The sequence below is a fragment of the Phocoena phocoena genome, chromosome 16, assembly GCF_963924675.1.
Source record: "Phocoena phocoena chromosome 16, mPhoPho1.1, whole genome shotgun sequence".
NCBI classification, from domain to species: Eukaryota; Metazoa; Chordata; class Mammalia; order Artiodactyla; family Phocoenidae; genus Phocoena; species Phocoena phocoena.
In genome coordinates, this window is record NC_089234.1 from 23,885,178 (window position 1) to 23,898,686 (window position 13,509).

General features: G+C 43.0%; 1 protein-coding gene across 1 annotated transcript in view; it reads right to left on the reverse strand.

The window, feature by feature from the left end:
* Window positions 1-13,509, reverse strand: part of SORCS3 (sortilin related VPS10 domain containing receptor 3) — a 595,228-nt gene that overhangs the window by 270,554 nt on the left and 311,165 nt on the right. The gene's annotated exons all lie outside the window — the stretch shown is intronic.

Here is a 13,509-nt window from a genome sequence, read left to right on the forward strand (position 1 = left end):
TCTCTACCAAGCGCTTCAAGTTAAAAAGTCTCCGTTTTAAAGCTAATTCTTTTTTTTTTTTTGCGGTACGCGGGCCTCTCACTGTTGTGGCCTCTCCCGTTGCACAGAACAGGCTCAGCGACCATGGCTCACGGGCCCAGCCGCTCCGCGGCCTGTGGGATCTCCCCGGACCGGGACACGAACCCGTGTCCCCTGCATCGGCAGGCGGACTCTCAACCACTGCGCCACCAGGGAAACCCAAGAAGTCTCTGGTTTAAAAAGCCTGTTTCAAGAACTTTCTCAGACAGACACTGCTGGCTGCTGCCTCTGGCACTCAAGAGCAGCCAAGGGAGGCATGGGGCAAAATGTCAGAAAAGCAGCCGAAGGGAAAAACAACCACAAAAGAAGGTCGTGTCCCCTCCATGTTATACCCTGGTGGCAATGCCTACTAGGGCCGCCCCTCTCCCGTTCAGTGTGCTTGAGAAACAAACACCTCCTGTGTCAGGAAAGAAATGTGCCATGGGCACAGCTCACGGCCTTAGATATTTTTGCAGGCAATCAGACTATGGGATCAATGGTGTCCTTTTGGCTTTTGCCACGTAGGGATTATCAGGCTCCCCTTCTTCCTGTGACTTCTATGCAGTCACCAAGTCTGCTTCTATTTTCAAATCCCTCTATAATTTTTTCCCCTTTCTTTTCAACTCCAAAATTATTATCTTAATTCAGGTCTTCCTTATCTCTTGCCCAGGGACAATTTAAGATCTTTGGATGTCCTAAACACTGAGATACATTTTGGTCTCTCTACCCCTCATGTACTTAAAAAATATAAAACCATAAAATAAAAAGTTTTCCAGTACGCTGATGTGAAAATAGCTTTTTTCTAGATTTTTCTTAAAAGTCGAGAAAGCTTTCTCTAGAAAGTCAGATTTGCACTGAGTTGTAAAAGATAAAGAGATAACTAGATAAAGAAGGAGAAAAGGACTCCCGGAGGGAAGTGTCTATGTCAAGGTATTCTGGGCTGAACCAAGAGGATACATTTCCCTGTTGCATGAGTGAACAAAGGGCTTGGGAAAAGGGCTAGAAAGTAAGACAGCATCCAAACTACGATGGTCTGTGTGCTGAGCTGACTTTATCTTCCAAGCTATGGGGAAGCCAATGACGAACTGTAAGAAGATATATAACACCTTCAGGTCATTCAAACCTCTTTCTGTGAGACCTACTGACATTTTCAAATGCAAAGAGAGAACAAAAATCAAGCACCAGAAACAAAATCAAACACACCAAATCTAGCTTACACAAGCAAACAGCCATGATTCTCAAAAATAAGTTTCTAGCAGAGATTTCTTTCAAACTGTTCCCCAGTGTTCTCCATCTTTTCTCTTGTGCCCTCCATGATTCCCTAACTTAACCCAGGGTCAAAGCCCTTGAGACTTTCCTGACCAGTCTCAGGGACTCTCATGAGGTTTCCATCCCAGGGATAAGCCTCACCCTCACTTCCTTAACCCCCCACCCAGCTTCATAGCACATCCTTCCTGGAGGCTGGTTCCATTCCACTTGCCTCAGAAGCAGTCATGCTACACAGAGGAGACTCTTACCCTCTCCTTACACAGGGCATTACAGACCCAAAGGGCAGTAAGACTTTCATCACTTAGCAACCTGGACATGCATTTATGTTACGGGCTAAACTGTATCCCCTCCAAATCCATATGTGGAATGCTAATCCTCAGTGCTTCAGAATGTGACTATATATGGAGATAAGGTTTTAAAGAGTTAAGTTAAAATCAGGTTATTAGGGTGGGCCCTAAAGTAATATCCTACATATAAGGAGAGGAAATTAGGACACAGAAACACACAGAGGGAAGACTCTGTGAAGTACAAAGAGAACAGCCATCTAGAAGCCAAGGAAAGAAGCCTCAGAAGAGACCAACCCTGCTGACACCTTGATCTCAGACTTCAAGCTTCCAAAACTGTGTGTGAGACCTTACATTTCTGCTGTTTAAGCCACCCAGTCTTACAGCAGACCTAGCAAACTAATACAATATGTGACAAGACGGGGAACAGGTTTGTGTTTATTTCCACCATAATTCCTCTTTGGGGGAACTCTTCTTCTTTCACGACTGCATGGATCAGTGTAAAGAGGAGTCATAAGTATGACCTAGATGGCCTGTATTTGGATCTGTGGATGCCTGGGCTTCCAAGAAGTAGGTGCAGATAAGTAGAGGATTTATTCTGCTGTGGGACAGAAGGCCCACTGAAGCCAGGGGAAGGTCAGTGAGTGTGTTAGTTTCCTCTCACTGCTGTAACAAATTACCACAAACTTAGTGGCTTAAGGCAACAGGAGTTTATTATTTTATAGTTTTGGAAGTCAGAAGTTCAAAAGAGTCTCCTGGGGTTAAAATCAAGGTGTCAACAGTGTAACGGGGGAAAAGCCAAATCTGACTAGATGTTGGATCTGTTTCTTTTACTTTAATCTTTGCTTCCTGTTGCTTTTGTTCACTAAAAGGATACTGTCTCTACATAATGGCCTGCCTCGGGGAACCCTGCCCCTCTGCCTGAATGTTAAACCAAAGTGCCTTTGCTCAGGGAAACATCCGGACCGGTCCACCTGTGGATGGCTGCAAGAAAGAAGAAATTAACACATCCCCTCCCTGAGGCTGGCCATTCCAGGGGACATTTGCAAAACTTATGGCCTTTTTACTTTACTTCCTCATCTCCTCCCCCTCTCTGTGCTATAAAAGAAACTGGCATCCAAAACCTGATAAGATGGTTATTTAGAGACATCAGTCTCCCATCTTCTCGGCCTGCCAGCTTTCCGAATAAAGTCCTCTTCCTTGCCTCAACACCTCATCTCTGATTTATTGGCCTGTCGTGCGGCGAGCAAAGCGAGCTTGGACTGGGTAACGACAGGGCTTTCTTCCTTCTGGAGGCTTTGGAGGAGAACCCATTTCCTTGCCTCTTCCAGCTTCTAGAGGCTTCCTGCATTCCTTGCCCTGTGGCCCCATTTGCAAAGAACATCATGCCAACATCTGCTTCTATTGTCACATCTCCTTTTTAAACTCTTCTGCCTCCCTCTTATAAGAGCCCTTGTGATTATACTGGGCACACCTGGTAATGCAGGACACCTTTCGCATCTCAAGATCCTTACCTTCAGCACATCTGCCAAGCCCCTCTTGCCCTTTAGGGAAGAGTATTCACAGGTCTGAGGATTCAGAGGTGGACATCTTTGGGGGAGGGAGCATTTATTCAGATTATAACAGTGAGGAAAACTAGAGGGTGGCACAGTCCAGGAGGAACTTAGGAACACAGAAATGTCAAAGGAGGTGAAAATTTATATACTGTGGCCCCCGTCCTCGACCTCAGAAATCTTCCGCTACCACCACCAGTCGTAAAATGCTTGTCATAGTTGGTTAGAGTTCCCCTAGGAGCAGACACTGGGACAAGAACTAAGTAGTTTATTTGGGAGATAGTATAGCAGTAGAGAAATTACAGCCAATGGAGAGCAGTTAATATACAGTATGTTATAAAGCCAGCTAACTCTCTGGGCAACTAGAGTTTAATCCCATTGGGAAATTCTGGAAAAAAAGTGTAAAACTCTTGGGAATTGTTCCACATGAGAAGCGAGGAAACCACGGTGTCGCTACATCAAATTTTGTTGGTCATTGGCTGAGGGCTGCTCCCACATGCTAATTCCCTGGTACTTCTATAGAAATGGGTAAAGTAGCCTAGAGCAGGGGTCCCAAACGGCCCCCGACCCCCCCCCCCCACCCCGGGTCGCACGGCACGTGGTGAGCGGCAGGCGATCGATCGAGTGAAGCTTCATGGGCTGCTCCCCATTGCTCCCCGTCGCTCACATTATGGCCTAAACCATCCTCCCCATCCCACCCCACCCCCCGTGGAAAACTGTCTTCCATGAAACCTGTCCCTGGTTCCAAAAAGGTTGGGGACCCCCTGCCCTAGAAACTTTGGAGAAAGCCCGTCAGCAAAGAAATGCAAATCTTGCAATCAGATGTCAGTGGGAGCATTTCTATTACAATGGGAATGCCAAATGGATATGGACAGGACATCCTCCGTGTCTGCTAAAATTAGATTTCTCATGGAAATCAGTGACATGGCTGAGTTTTGCATCCTCATTGATGTGGGGCTGAAACAGTCCATAAATATGAGGTAACAGCTGACATCGGGACTGCACAGAGAATAAGCACCGACAGAAAGCGACTTCTGTGCTTGTCTTACACTTTATGCCTATAAACCGGTCACTACTGCAACCCATTCTACAGTCTCTTCCACTGAAAAACCAGCCCCGAACTCCTTGTTTTCCGGCCCCCCGTTCAGGACTTCCGTAGCATCCCGTTTCCAGTATTTCCCTGGTCCAAAGTTAGTTTCCCCCTCCTCTCCCACTCCCACCACATTCGGCTTAGACAGAAGAGCAATCTGCGGTGCTACAGATCTCTACTGCTCTTTTGAGTAGACAAAAATAAGACTGGACAGAGTTTCCCTCCACCTACTACTTCCTCCCTTGATTAAAAAAAGAAAATTAAAAAAGAAATTACAAAAATAAAATCCCCAACTGTTATTTTCTCCTTTCATTTCGCTCCAAGTCCTCAGGCCTTCCCCTTCATTCTCAGCCATAAATCAGGCATTTCTGGAGTTTCCATGTCCAAATGCACAAGGACAATACTCATGTGGGTCCTTTTAAGTAAGAAATCAATGCTCTATAATTTAATTTTCTCCTCTCACATTAAACCTGCCATTCTCCACATAATTGGAGTGATAAATGCAGAGTCAGACTTCATCTTCCCGACTTTCATACCTATCGGTACTCCAAATGCAAACAATTGTGACATTCGACTTTATAAAAATTACCAAGCACACCAACTTCCCTTAATTAAACCATTTAAAAGTTGCTTTTGTTACATTTAATGAATGATATATTACACTGCAGTGAAACATGCAGCGATACAAATACTTCACAATGCTTCCAATTAAGACTCACTTCACTTATGCCAATTGACAACACAAGTGTTCCACACTTCATTCAGTTTGTGCATTTTAAATGAACTGGTTAGTGAGAAGGGTGCTTCTTTGCTAATGAGTTTTGTAATCAAGGCATCTATTTTAATTTCAAATTGGCTAGATTGGGGGAAATTGCTAGACTAAATGGCTGGTACTAATTAGGATTATAAAAGTATTCATCATGCCACGGAATTAACATGGGGGTCTGATTTTCCTGCATTTGCACACTGCTTGAGTTTTGGGGGAAAAAATCTTGACAAATTGTCTTCTCTTTAGCAAACTGAACAAACACTATATCTGTTTTAGCCCTTCTTTTCATTTAAAGCATAATACATATTCATGGTTTGTAAATGAAGTGAAAGGATTTCAACTTCTATCTTCATTACCATGTTAAAAGATGTCTCCATAAACTTCCTTAAAAAACCCAGATTATAGTATTACCTATTTGAATGGCAAAGACTTGTTTAATCTACATGTTAACCCAAACACTGGAACAAATGGATGGGAAAAGTGTGCAAAACTGGATGAAACCCGAAAAAAACAACAACTGCTTTGTTGTTTATTTTCTTCCACAGGCAGAATTACCTAGTCCTATGACCTATCATCAGGAAACAATGTGATGGCTTTCCTACTCAAGGTTCCAACTCGGCAAGTGCCATCGGCTGGGGACGTGCTAGAAGAAACTAGATTCATCTGAAGGTCTGGCCTCTGTCCAGCTGATTTTGTCGTCTCACGAGTACTGTGTTCTCTGGGGTTAAGGGTCAATGTAAAGTGGCCTCTATGGGATTCTGCCCTGAGGCGGTGGAAAGTCTGTCCATCTACTAGCCAGAGCGAGGTGTGGTGGTCATAGTGGGGGGGTCTCAGCCAGGCTTAGAGGAGCAGGCCAGGCCCCTCACTTTCTGGGTGACCTTGACCAGGTGGATATTGCCTTCAAGAATCATATGCTCACCTGTAACTTGGAAATAATAACACCCACTTTGCAGATTCCGACGCAGATTCAATGTAACCATGTATATGAAAGCACCCATCAGTGCCCACAGACAGGAGATACTTAATGACATATATCTCCATTTCTGAGAAGCGCCTATATGTTCAACACCGAGTAACGAAACATGGGGAGTGTAAGAGTCACTAGGCGCAAACTCCAATTCATTGCGTGTGTCTGCACCTCTTGGCCCCAGAGTATTTGTTTCCATTACAGCTGTCAAATCAAATACCAAACGCTAATTCAATTTTAGGAAATAGCCACAAATTTCATCTGAAAAATCACCAGAATAAAGCGCTTCCTTAACATCCATCTCTAGTGGGTTCTTCTAAATAATAAAACCTCTATCTATCACTGAGTTGTAAATAGTAACGATTGAGGTTATATCCAACAAGAATACTTTCTGTTAGGAGAAAAAAATAGTTCCTAGAGTTTCACAGTTCACAAGGGACCACAGTGAAAAGCAAAGCTAAAGAAAAGAGAAACGTCAGACTTGTTATATTCCTAGTTAGGGAAATTTTCCTCTACACCACATTGCCTCTTGAAAATGTAGTTTAATAGTGACTTGAGATGATTTTACCTAAATTGGCCTTATTCACACCTAAAATGTTTTTTAAGATCACTGCCTTATAACTGAACATAAGCTATGTTCAATAAGCTGTTCAAGGTAGAATACTTTTCAGAATTCTTTAATCATAAAATTAATCTATAATGAAATAGTACAAAATTTAAAAAACAAATGTTATTAAAAAACAAACATAATTCCATCATCTTAAGATAACTCAGGTAATGTTTGGGAATATTTCCTACCATTAAAAAATTTTTCTCCTTCCTTCCCTCTTTGCTTCCCTCCTTCCTTCATCTTATTTTATTTGTTACATACTTGTATTCAAAGAGCACTTGCTTATTTAATATGAATCATGTATGCATTTATATATACATATAATACATGCAATATGAGATATACATGTATTAAATAGATATTAATATGTATCCATGTTGCTACATGGTCATCATGACCACCATTTTAATGGCTGAATAATATTCTGGCCAATGTATATATCCTGATTTAAAGTCCCTTGGGGCTCCCCTGGTGGCGCAGTGGTTGAGAGTCCACCTGACGATGCGGGGGACACAGGTTCGTGCCCCGGTCCGGGAAGATCCCACATGCCGTGGAGCGGCTGGGCCCGTGAGCCATGGCCACTGGGCCTGAGCGTCCGGAGCCTGTGCTCCACAATGGGAGAGGCCACAACAGTGAGAGGCCCGCGTACCGCAAAAAATAAATAAATAAGTAAAGTCCCTTAATATTGGGCATTTAGTAAATTTCTGTCCAGATTTTCCCATTACGAGTGACTTTGATAACCATTATTAGGCTTAAATCTTTTTGGTATTATGCTGTTGGTGCAGTCTCAGAAGTGAAGTCACTGAATCACGGGATCAAATTTGTGAATATGTGCACGTCTTCTGATACATGTGGCCAAGAGGTTCACCAGGAAGGAAAACCCATTGCAGACCATCAATACAGTTTCGTAATAACGAGTTTCACCGTAATTTTGCCAACATTGGGTATTTTTCTTATGGCACAGAAAGGAGCACATATTTTAAAATACAACCTATTAAATTAATTTTAAATGAGCATCTTTTGAAAGCTTCCTTATGAATTCTCTGGATTAGTTAGACTTACTGAACATTAATGAATTCTTGCCTTTGGCTTAGACTAATTCTCTAATGTGAATATTTTTAGAAGTCTCCTTCTCTGTCATTTACCTCACTTGATATCTTCCAACCTTTCTTCCAAAGAATTCACCTTGTGTCTATTTCTCCACCAGTTTAGCCAGCCATAAATCATCTGCATGAAATTAAAAATGACCCAACTGATAGCAGTCCCACTGCGGGTGGAAGGTAATGACTGAAAAAGTACACAAGGGGGATTCTGGGATTCGGGTCATGCTGTGTATCTTGATCGGGGTGCTGGTTCCATAGGTGTATTCAGTTTATGAAAATTCACTGAGCTCGTGGTATGTGCACTTTTCTGTATGTATAGAACACTTTGACTTAAAATGTTTAAAGACTGACCTGACTTTAAAAGGCCAGGTGCTATCACACCAGGGGGAGTGGTCAAGGTGGAGGCAAAGAATGGAGGGAGGATAGAAGGTGTGGCAAGGTCAGGTCGACTGGGTCGTAAGTCCAGAGAGGCCTGCAAAGGAAGCAATAAGCAGAAGAACTCCTAGTTCCAACTGGAAAACTGGAAACCTAGGGTCAGAATTAGGCAAAGGGATCAGAGTTAGGGACCCTGGGCAGCAGTGTGAGCACTAACGACCAGTGCATGGGTAAAGACAAGGTCACTCCATATAGGAAGGGGTGGAGGAACACAGAGAAAATGGTTGCGTTCAGCCAGAGGAGGCTGCATTGCGTGACCCCTTGCCCACCTGTAGCTGTAGTCACCTCTTTCACCAAAGTATTGCCACGCCTGAGTTTCTACCCTGAGAGCATAACTGCTTTGGGAAAAGTGTTGTTGGGAAGAGATACCTGCGTACCCTTCTTAATACATATATACGCTGCATCTTCCATTAATTATTTTAGCAAATGTTCTTTTCCCTGACAGAACTGTGGCAGGTTACCAAAAGGAACACATAGGAGGTAGCGGCAGAGAACTGAAGTCTGGGACACGATATAGAAAAAGCAGGCTTAGGAGGACAAAGGCCACCAGATCCATATTTTGCTGAAGGCTGTTCCTTTGAGCTAGCTTTCTCGCAAGCAATGTTGCAAAGCCTGGAGATTCTTACTGCACCACCACCACTGACTGCGAGCTAATGTTGTACGTTAAACCAGTTTGGTCATTCAGAACTCAGCTCAAATAGGTTAATTCTAACATCTGAATAACACAGTGGCTGTGCCACCTTTTTGATACAAAATAGGGCCATTCTTGCTTGGCCCACTGTTTTTGTTTTCACCTTCAGGAAAGTGGCCTCATGGAAACTGGTGTTTCTATGGTGATGGAGATAACACATTTCTATTGTATTGATGAGACATCTGTAAGATCAGCGTGGGCTCCCCCTAGGTGAGTAGGCCTATGGATTTTTCTTTCTCTTAAATTATGCACATATGATTTTACAGGCACAGAAAAGGACCTAATGAAAATGCAATGTTTTTCTTAAAAAAGAAAAAAGGCACCCTTCAGTTCTAGTCTTATTCCATGGAAAATAAGCTTCAAAACCATGAGCATCCCTAGTCAATCCCCATCAGCTTTGTCCCCACCAGGTGGGGAGCCACGAAACCTGCTCCTGTCAATGGCTGCTGAGGAACGTTACCATCAACTGCTAATCCTGGAGGCTCTGAGTGCAATTACATTTCTAATCTGAGGGTTTACATGAGAATATAAATGAAAGGAACAGCTTCATTTGTATCCAGCATTCTAGAAGTACAAGGTTAAACTTCCCTTTGAATTTTCAGGCCCTCCACACACCAGATACACCCTAATTCACCAGTGTCCTGCTCATGTGTGGCAGCACCAGGTAGGGTCCAATCAGGAAAACCTACCTGGAACCACTGTCATCTCCTCTGCTGCAGACCCTATTTTGCCAGTGACCCGACTAAAATTGCATCAGTTTCCTAACCAGCTTGTCACTGTTAGCTACTATTGAACTTGGCAGGTAGCCAGACATAAAACAAAAACAAAAACAACAACCAGAAAAGCCCCATAGTTGCATACCCACCTCCCTCCCTACGACCATAACAGCAACCCTTCATTATGTGTGCTAGTGTTTCAGAAAGTGGTTTTTACGTTGAAATTATGGGCAATTCTAGACCAGTCTAGCCCAGAAGCATATGAAAAATAATAAGTCTGAAATCCCATTGAGATCCTCATCTCTGATGACTAAAGCAGCTAGATTTGTTAAAGTTTCATTTTGTCAAGAAGATAAATGATAATAGAGAGCTCTGCGATCCCACCTCTCAGGCAGAAAAACAGCTATTTTCAACTCTCCGTCTCCGTGGAAGGCCCCCTGTCCAGGACGTATGCATCTGTAAATACATGAGCATTTGCCCATTTAAAAAAAAAAAAACTATACTGAGTCTTTTGTCAAAATGAGGGATGTTTAAACACCCAGCTTTCTATAGCTATGAGAACAGCACCTATCTCTTAAGAGGACTGCAATGTCTTCAAAACCTGTCTCAAAATCTTTCAAAAGCTCTCAGTTACAATAAGATTACTGAACCATCCAGCTAATCCAAAACGTCACAATGTGAGCTGTTTCGGTCACCAGCAAGGAAGTAGCCTGATGGGAGCAAAACAGAATCCTGCTTCTTAAATAATGGGTAAATATACAGCTCTCCTAAGATGTTCTAGACCTTTGGTTCAGAGAGGAGAGGAGAGGAGTAACTTTTATTATGTCCAACTGGTCAACCATAACCTATTATTTCTGCTATTTTTTTTAATCTCAAAGATTTTTAATAAAACATCTCCAAGCTTCTTGTACCCAAGAAAGAATCTCTTGTTTTTACTAAGAACTGAGTCAGTGAATATTAAAATGCAAGATGGCAGGAGAATCTGTAAGGCAGAGGGGAGCTGCCATAGTCCTGTGGCAGGACTCACAGGATGGCCAGAATAGAAGGACTTGGTCAAAGGCTCAAGTCACACTGAGCAGGACACAGAAAGGACTTGGCTAGATCGAGACACAGCAGAATTGGAGAGGCATGATCCTTCAACAGGGTCAAGTGCAAGGTGCATTTGCCCCCACCTCCATACGCCTTCATAGCTTTGGAAGTTGGAAGGCTTGGATCACTTTCACCCCCCACCAGGCCCTGACCAGTACAAGCGAGCCATGTTTCCCAGGTGATTCACAACCTGCCATACAGCATCTCAAGGAACACAACGTCATGTGCAGCTCTCAACTTCTAGACACAATTTTGTTCTATCCAGAAGGTATTTCCTTAATTCTCCAGCAGTGCCCTTACCGAGTAAGAACTCCTAGCAAGTCTCCTACAGCTTTGGGGTAGCAATTTGGAAAGTAGAGCAATTGGATATTGTCCTTTTAAAATATCATTCAATTAGGTCTTTTGTAATACATACAACTAAAGAGATAGCCTTACCAATTCTAAAGAAATGGCTAGTGCATTTCATCAAAGGCACAATAATGGAAACATTGATTCACTCCTCGCCACAAATATCTCCCTTTGATGCTGCAGTTACCTTAATACTAGCACTTTTCATTTTCTCTAGAAGAAACCAGCACCTCAATACATGCACATCAGAGAAGGCAGCAGTCTGAAGTAAGACATTGGTATATCAATCTCAACCACCCTTGCATCTTCACCTGCTGCTCCATGGCATCCCTCTCTTTGACTCTAAACCAGTAAATTACCCTGAAATAAAGAAAAACTCTGCTGTAAACTGGATGCCTGGATGATGTTTTATGGCATCTCTACAAATGTTGCCAGGGGCATCAGCGACCTCCTCACACCATTTATTTAAAAGAGTGGCAGGGCGCTGGTTAGAAACTTTATGGACCTGAAGAACACTCAGCCACTTCACACAAAAGATGCCGACAAGAAAGAGAACTTAAGGAAGAATACATCCAGAAACGTGCAGTGTGATTAGAAAAATCCAGCAGCTCCCACTGCCACATTTCCAAATATCCTTACCAAGTGAAAAAGCAACCACCGAGTAGGAAAGTATCTTGAATGCATTATATCCACAAGGGTACATCACAAGCAATGCCGTAGATGTTCTCAGTGCTGTGGAGTTGGAGAAAAAGAAGAGTCCTTCTATAGACACACAGGCACATTGCATTTGGTTTATTAACCTCTTGGCATGAGACGTCTGTTGCCTCTAACCTAGATTGTCTCTGCATAAGTAAAAACATGGGTTAAGGGTTCTGAGTTTCATCTAAATAAATTACCATACCATTTAACATCCAAATGATTTTTTTTTCAATGCATCTTCAGAATTCCTAGCTATACTAAGCATCTAAACTCACAGACTATCTGACATTTGGCTAAGTCTTTCATACAATATCCACCTGATGTCATGAAAGAAATGTATTTGCAATGGCTTTTGCTCTGCAAATGTCATGTGGGTGTCCTTAGGGAATTGCATTTAGCACCTGGCGCCTACCATGAGGCTCTATTAATGAGAGATATAAAGGTTATGTTGAAATTATTGTTTAAAGGTGCTGACATCTCACACACACACGCACACACACACGCACATGCACACACACTCATTTACAAATTATATATTCAAATATATACTGAAGAGCAACTGTTTCAGGACTTAAGAGAGAACAGAGAGAAGAAGCTATTTCAACCAAGGTTATTCTGTAGATATCTCTATGCAATATCGTGTTCATAATTATCCATTTCCTTTCACTGATTGAAACATTGTTACACAATAGTTTGGCATCAAACACTGTACTAAGGTTCTGGAGAAAGCAGGAAATACAAAGAAGAATTAAGTCTCTTAGGTATAAGTTGGTCAGCTATAAAGGGCTCATTACCATAGCACCAATGCATTCATCCACTAATTCATTTGCCTAACAAATACTGATGATCAGTAGGTAGCAGGCACTGTCCTAGGGTCTGGTGCTACAACTGTGAGTGAAACCAGACACCGTCCTGCCTTCCTAGAGCTTGCAATCTAGTGAGAAATGCAGATGATGCCAAATTCACATCAGTCAATGGAAAATCTCAACCGTGACAGGTACCCTTGAAGGGAAGGGTGCATAGCCTTACGAGAAAGAACACCAAGGGGGATTTAACTTTATCAGGGAGTTTAGGGAAGACGTCCTGCAGAAGTGATGCTACATCTGAGATCCGACAGTGAGGAGGTGTACTTTAGGGAAGAAGATCCCAGGCCCAGGAAAGGGAGCAAGGGGGACAGCTGGGGCGGGGAGGGGACTGAAAGATGGCCATTGAAAGGGAAGTGCTAACAGTGAGTCAGGAGAGAGAAGGAGGGACCAGACCAAGTAGGTGCTAATAGAGCCTACTACGGAGGACTTTGGTCTTTTTTTCTGCGAGTAATGAGAAAATGCTGAAGGAGTTTAAGCAAAGGCATGAAAAGATCTACATTTGGGGGGCTTCCCTGGTGGCGCAGTGGTTGGGAGTCCGCCTGCCGATGCAGGGGACACGGGTTCGTATCCCGATCCGGGAAGATCCCACATGCCGCGGAGCGGCTGGGCCCGTGAGCCATGGCCACTGAGCCTGCGCGTCCGGAGCCTGTGCTCCGCAACGGGAGAGGCCACAACAGTGAGAGGCCCATATACCGCCAAAAAAAAAAAAAAAAAGAGTTAAAAGAGTTAAAAGATCTACATTTGGGAAATATATCGTTCAGGTGATAGTATGAACACATACTACAGGAAATATTAAGGATACCTCCTAGGTTTGCAACTAAATGAGTACAATTAGGGAATACTGGAAGAGAACCAACTATGCTGGGGGAAGGTCAAGAGTTCATCTTTGGAATATGTTGAATTGAGAAGCTTTTGAGATACACAGGAGACAAGGTCAAGTACACAGCTGGATGTATGGATCTG